This window comes from Solanum stenotomum, chromosome 2 (assembly GCF_019186545.1).
Source record: "Solanum stenotomum isolate F172 chromosome 2, ASM1918654v1, whole genome shotgun sequence".
Taxonomy (NCBI): Eukaryota; Viridiplantae; Streptophyta; class Magnoliopsida; order Solanales; family Solanaceae; genus Solanum; species Solanum stenotomum.
Window position 1 is genome coordinate 30,969,846 of NC_064283.1, and position 7,539 is coordinate 30,977,384.

Here is a 7,539-nt window from a genome sequence, read left to right on the forward strand (position 1 = left end):
AATCAATTACAACTGGCCTTGACAAGTCCTACGATGCCATTCTCGAGCTTGTTCGACTCGCAGAAGGAAATCCTCTTTAGCCAGATTTATCAGCTCAAAAACATCATTGTACAACAATGTAACCTCACTGGCATTAATCCCCTCTCTCAAGAGATGGTTCGTTTTCTTAATCTTTATTTTTTTCTGAAGTTTCTTTTATTTGAGTACTTGTTTCTCTTAAAATTCTGAATTTGCATCTTGTACTTTGTTGGTAGTGATTGTTTTAGGAAATGTAGGAACCAACATTGGTTAAATTGAAAGTTCATTAAGTTTTATGGTTAACTAGATTCACCTTTTACAGTACATAAATGGCAATGAATTTATGTTTATGTAAGTCATAAGTGTAACATACTATATGTGGTTGTACAATTGAAGGATTAGTAAATAACTTGAGATTAGCAGTGTGTATCCAATTTTTTGGGTTGAGCAATAGCATGTCTTATAGTTTCTGTTTATCCAGAAGGTTAGTAAAAATGATTGCTACCTTGTGGCATATTTTTCATTCAGAAAAGTTCAAGTCTTGGTGTATTTTATGTGGCAGAATTTATTCTTAGAATTTTTTTCCTTAATTAAATTATATTTCAGTGTTTTGTGATACCTTGAATTGTAGAAAATGCGGAAATATTTTTTATCAAAAGGGAAAAGATAACTTTCGTCACTAATGGGCAGAAATCATTCTCCATTATAATTATTCTAGTTCTGTCACGACCCAGACAATCGTGATTGGTACCCACACTAACCCTGCAATGGGAGAACCGTTACTACAACTCAACAAACAAATTTTATAAAAACTAAAGCATTTAAAGATACGGAAGCAGGTTTAAATGATAATAAAAATGGAGTCCCCATAAACTCCAAAGGTTTAAACAATTAACTAACAAACTAATGCAGAAATTCAACCCCTAGAACCTGAAAGTCATTGTACCAAAACTCTACTAACGACAAGTCTAAAAACAAGGGGTACAACCCCGAAACTAAACAACACCTTAGACAAATAGTCTGAGTCCGAAAGGAGTGGACTTAAACAAGAGAGATCCATGGAAGCTTAAAAGAACTGGCTCACCCTTGAATCCGGTCATACTCAATAGTCACTTAGCTGAAGTATATCAGTAGCCGCCTAAAGATGCTTTGTACTCAACAAAGAACAAGCAAATGTAGTATCAGTACACAACCATAGTGTACTGGTAGGATCACGCGTCTATGAACCTAATTATCTACCCCTCTAAAGACATCTATTTAGCCTTGCAATCAAATAAAATATTCTTTCTTTAGTCTCACTCTAAAGGTTGTACTACATCCCACTATTTTTCTTCATTATAACTCTAGCTATTTAACATTCTATTCGTGTGGTGTCCTACCATCCCTTATAATTTTCCATACAACCACGTTACTCACCAAGTATTACAAAACCACAACCTTAGATACTCACAGGTCGTAATTACTATACAAATTTCGCTTAACCCACAATCTTATTATATAATTGCATCCCGTCACAATCCACCACGTACTCTTATTACCATTATGCCCTGTTAGGCCTGACTATAACTACGAAGTCAACCTTTACATCAACATGACACCTCAAACTCAAGTACACTCAACAAATTTAAAGGACTAACCCAATCTTGGAACGCACTTTCTTACTAAAATCATCAATTTCCTTCACCTGGGTATACTCAATGGTACTTTCTTTATCCATAAGCTTGTCATTGTGGTATTAATTCACTTATTTATTGATTAAGATAAAATCATCATTCCTCATACTACCCTCCTTCTGCTTAACAAACAAGACAGGAGCACCCCACTTGGAAACACTAGGACGGATGAACCCTTTATCAAGAAGTTCTTGGATTTGAGCCTTAAGCTCTCTTAATTCTACTAGAGCCATACGATATGGAGGGATGGAAATAGGGAAAGGGCCAGTTTTCAAGTCAATGCAGAAATCTATATTTCTATCCGGAGGCATACCAGACACATCCATAAGAAAAACTTCCTTAAACTCAGACACCACAAGAACAGACTTAATAGAGGGGGACTCAACCTCAACATCCCAAGCATGAGCCAAATAAGCCAAACAACCCTGCCCTACCAGTTCCCTAGCCCGAATAGAGGATATGATCTTAGCTAGCTTAAGCTTGTACATCCCTTCCCACTCTAATTTTTCCCTACCAGGGATCTCTAGAATTACTGACTTAGTATTACAATTAAGCCTGATATAATAGGTGGACAATCAAGTCATGCCTAAGATTATATCAAGTCAACCATATTTAGCATAACAAATCAACCCAAATCTAAAAATACATAACCACAATAGGACAATACGATACACATGGGCGAATATGACTGACTTTTCAACTGGGTAGAAACATGGATGGGGGCATCAAGTATATCACAACCCATATCAAATCCCGAGGCAATTGAACTAACACATACGAATAAGTAGAACCCGGATCAAACAAAACAATAGCCATTCGGGCATAAAAAAAGTAGCTCTTGTGACCATTGCATCACACCCTCAAACTCGGTCTTACCCAGAAAACATAAAGATGAGCCATGTCCTCTTGACGGGCAACCTCCTCGCCTGGCTGCACTACTCATCTACCTGTATTACAATTTTCTCGGCCTCACTGATTTACTCCTCATATTCCCAGGTTCTCCACAATTTAACACACCTTATAACTTATATTCAATAGTTGAACATTGAATTAGATCGTGGGGGTTAGGTCGGGTATGATTCGGGGTCCATAATTATGATTAGAGGAAAACAGGGGAGACTGGGTTGAGATTCTGTCTCGCCCTGTCCCGCTCTGGTGGGAGAAATCCCGCACTGGCGGTTTTGCCTTGGTGGGAAAATCCCTCCCCAACGGCTATAATGAAAACTAAATCCTTGCCAACAATTTTTATGGGTTTCTTTTCTTTCCCAATTTCCCCCAAAGGTTCCCAGCTATAACACATGCATTTTTAGGGTACACAATCCCCTTAGCTAGGATGATCGTTGCCTACCCCGAGTCAACCCAACGATACACGCTCAAAAATCCCTTTACATTACATCAAAACTACAATATCCTCGTCCTTAGGATATACCCAGACTTTCACATGGTTATCAATTGGTCGCAACGCACGTCCAGATTTCTCTCTTACAAACCACATCATAATTTATCTAGACCCTTGCACCTAATCTCGTGATGACTTTATTTTCATAACAAGTTTCACGACTCTGAAGCAGTTACAACTTGCTGACAAGTCCAAATTCCTTAATTAGTTTGTTCCATAGACGACTACTGATCATCTATGCCTTATACGTCCTATAAGGCCAAATACCAATTAGAACCTTCTCAGTTCCAATCAACTTGCTTGTGTCCCTCCAGCAGTGACTACGACGTCTAGTTCACTTCATTGAGATACCAATTGGACTCAACTAATACCACAAGCGACAATAGTATCTAGTGAGCCCCATAAAACTGCTAATTTCAATCACAGAACTTGGTCGAACCCAATTCTTAACTACCTTAATCTTTAACTGATGGTAACAAGATCTTAAATCAATCTTAGAGAAAACGGATACACCTTGAAATTGGTCAAAAGGTCATCTATCCGACGCAATGGATGGCTATGAATAGTGACCCTATCCAACTGTTGATAGTCCATACACATCATCTCTTGCTAGTGATGGTGTTACCACTTTTATTGCTCTAGTCCGAACCATAGATTTCGGAGGAAAGATACCAATTTGTATCACACAGATACCAATTTGTATCAAGTCATAGCACGAAAGAGTAGAAAGAAGTGAGTTTTTCCTAAAGTCCTATAGCCTCTCCAAGAAAAGTACGAAAGTCATCGTACCATTCCACAAGACTCTACTAGACTCGTTTTGGTACAATAAGATCAACTAACTTAGAGCTTTGGTACTAATTTTTTCACGGCCCAGATCGTCGTTATTGTCACCCACACTAACCCTCCGGTGGGAGAACCATTATTGCAACCCAACTAGCAAATTTTATAAAAACTAAGGCATATAAAGATACGGAAGCAGATTTAAATGACAATAAAAATGGAGTCCCCCATAAAATCCAAAGGTATAAACAATTAACTAACCAACTAATGCGGAAATTCAACTCCTAGAACCTGAAAGTCATTGTAACAAAACTCTATTAACGACAAGTCCAAGAACAAGGGGTACAACCCCAAAACTAAAAACCACCTTAAACAAGTAGTTTGAGTCCGAAAGGAGTGGACTTAAACAAGAGAGATCAATTCATCTTGAAAGAACTGGCTCACCCTTGAATCCGGTCACGCTCAGTAGCCACTTAGTTGAGGTCTATCAATAGTTGCCTGAAGATGCCCTGTACTCAAGAAAGAACAAGCAAGTGTAGTATTAGTACACAACTACAGTGTACTAGTAGGAGCACGCGTCTCTAAACCCAATTACCTACCCCTCTAAAGATATCTCTTTAGCCTTGCAATCAAATAAAATATTCCTGTACTACATCCCACTATTTTTCTTCATTATTACTCTATCTCTTTAATATTCTATTCGAGTGGTGCCCTACCCTCTCTTATAATATTCCTTACAACCACGTTACTCACCAAGTATTAGAAAACCACAACCATAGATATGTGCAAGTCGTAATTACTATACAAATTTAGCTTAACCCACAATCTTATTATATATTTGCATCCCGTCATAATCCACCACGAACTCTTATTACCATTATGCCCAGGCTATAACTACGAAGTCAACCTGTTCATCAACAGGACTCCTCAAACTAAGGTATACTCATCAAATTTAAAGGACTAACCCAATCTTGGTACGCACTTTCTTACTAAAATCTTCAATTTCCGTCACCCGAGTATACTCAGTGGAACTTTCTTTAACCGTAAACTTGTCGTTTTGGTATTAATCCACTCCCTTATGGATTAATATAAAATCATCAGTCCTCATACTACCCTCAATTTGCTTAACAAACAAGACAAGAGCACCCCACTTGGAAACACTAGGACGGATGAACCCTTTATCAAGAAGCTCTTGGATTTGAGCCATAAAATCCCTTAATTATGCTGGAGCCATACGATACTGAGGGTGGTAATGGGAAAGTGCCAGTTTTCAAGTCAATGCAGCAACTTATATTTTTATCCGAAGGCATACCAAACACATCCATAGGAAAAACTTCCTTTAACTCAGACACCACAGGAACAGACTCAATAGAGGGAGACTCAACCTCAACATCCCAAACATGAGCCAAATAAGCCAAACAACCCTACCCTACCAGTTTCCTAGCCCAAATGGAGGATATGATCTTAGGTAGATTAGGCTTGTACACCCCTTCCCACTCTAATCTTTCCCTATCAGGGATCTTTAGAGTTACCCACTTAGTATTACAATTAAGCCCGGTATAATAGGGGGACAATCAAGTCATGCCTATGATTATATCAAGTTAGTCGTATCCGGCATAACCAAATCAACCCAAATCTTAAAATCCATAACCATAACATGACAACACGATACACATAGGTGACTATGACTGACTCTTCAACTGGGTAGAAACATGGATGGGGGGATCAAGTATATGACAAACCACATCAAATCCCGAGGCAATTGAACTAACACATACGAATAAGTAGAACCCGGATCAACCCAAACAATAACCATCCGGGCACAGACAAAAGTTGCTCTTGTGACCACTGCATCACACCCTCAAACATGGTCTTACTCGAAAAAACATAAAACTGAGCCCTGTCTTCTTGACGAGCAACCTCCTCGCCTGACTGCACTACTCATCTACCTGCATTTCCATTTCCCCGGCCTCAGTGATTTACTCCTCATATTCCCAGGTTCTCCATAACTTACACACCTTATAACTTATATTCGATTGCTGAACACTGAATTAGATCACAGGGGTAAGCTCGGGTACGATTCGGGGTCCATAATTGTTAATAGGGGAAAACAAGAGAGACTGGCCAAAGATTCTATCTGGCCCTGTCCCGCTGTGGTGGGAAAAATCCCGCACTGGAGGTCTCGCCTTGGTGGGAAAATCCCTCCCTAGCGGCCATAACGGAAAAAAAATCCCTGCCAACAATTTTTCTGGGTTTCTTTTCTTTCCCAATTTCTCCCAAAGGTTCCTAGCTATAACACATATATTTTTTAGAGTACTCAATCCCCTTAGCTAGGATAATTTTTGCCTATCTCGCGTCAACCCAATGATGCACGCTCCAAAATCCCTTTACGTTACTTCAATACTACAACATCCTCGTCCCCAGGATATACCCAAACTCTCACACGGTTATCAGTTGGTCGTAACGCACGTCCAGATTTCTCTCTTACGAACCACATCGTAATTTATATAGACCCTTGCACCTAATCTCGTGATGACTGATATACCGTGAGTTTACGATATTTCTAATACATTTCACTTACAAGTTGTGTGTTTCTAGGGCGTTTTTATATTGTGTTTTTATGGTTTTTATCATGTTTTGCAGGAAAGGTGTTCAGGCGCAGAAGTTTAGAGACAGCTGAAGGAAATGCAAAAAAAGGCATCCACGGAGGTCATCTACGGACCGTAGGTCCATTCACGGTCCGTAGGTGATGACCGTAGATCAGCAGGCATGGTGTTGAGGATAAATCAGGGAAATCTGACCAAGTGTGGAACCGCGGTGCCCATTGACGGTCCGTAGATTGATCTACGGACCGTACTATTGATCCGTAGAGTGAGACTGCGAGAGTTCCAGTACCTAATTTTTGAAGATTCTAAGTATGCAGCTACGGAAGGGATTGACGGACCATAGGTCGATCTACGGTCCGTGCTGCTGGTCCGTCGTTTGCTTCAGAGAAGCTGATTGTTCGATGCTGAAATATTTTCTAAGTCTCGAGTGACGGAAGGGACTTACGGACCGTAGATCTATCGACGGTCCGTAAGTCAGTCTCGTGGATCGAAGATGCGAACCTGAACAAAACTTTCCTTAATTTGTTTCCTTTTTATTTAGGATTTGTTTTCTATAAATAGGACATGTAAACCTCGTTTTTGAGGGTTAGACACTATTATTCTATTTTTGCTTGGTAACTTTGGAGATTAATTTGCAACCCTAGCAATTATTGATTTCCCAAGTTCATTTTGAAGATTTTGGTTTCGCAATTCAAGTTAATTTTTTGGGTTTATTATTCTCTTTACGTAAGTTCATGATTTCTTCATCTACAATTATGAATTGTGTTCTTGCCAATATGAGTAACTAAATCCACAACTAGGGTTGTGGGAACCATGATCATTTAACAAAGTATGAATAGTAAATAAGCAATTCTTGACTAGTATTTTGCATGCATTGATAATTCTTTTGTTTAGAAGTCTTTTTAACGGTGGCCAACGTTAGAACTCACCTTGTTACTACTTGCCGGACCAAGGAGGTAATTAACAAGAAAAGAATTATCAACATAGATTTAGTGTGATATTATCTAATAGGCTAGTGTCGATTAGTGCGAAGTAATAACTAAGCCAAACATCGATTATGATG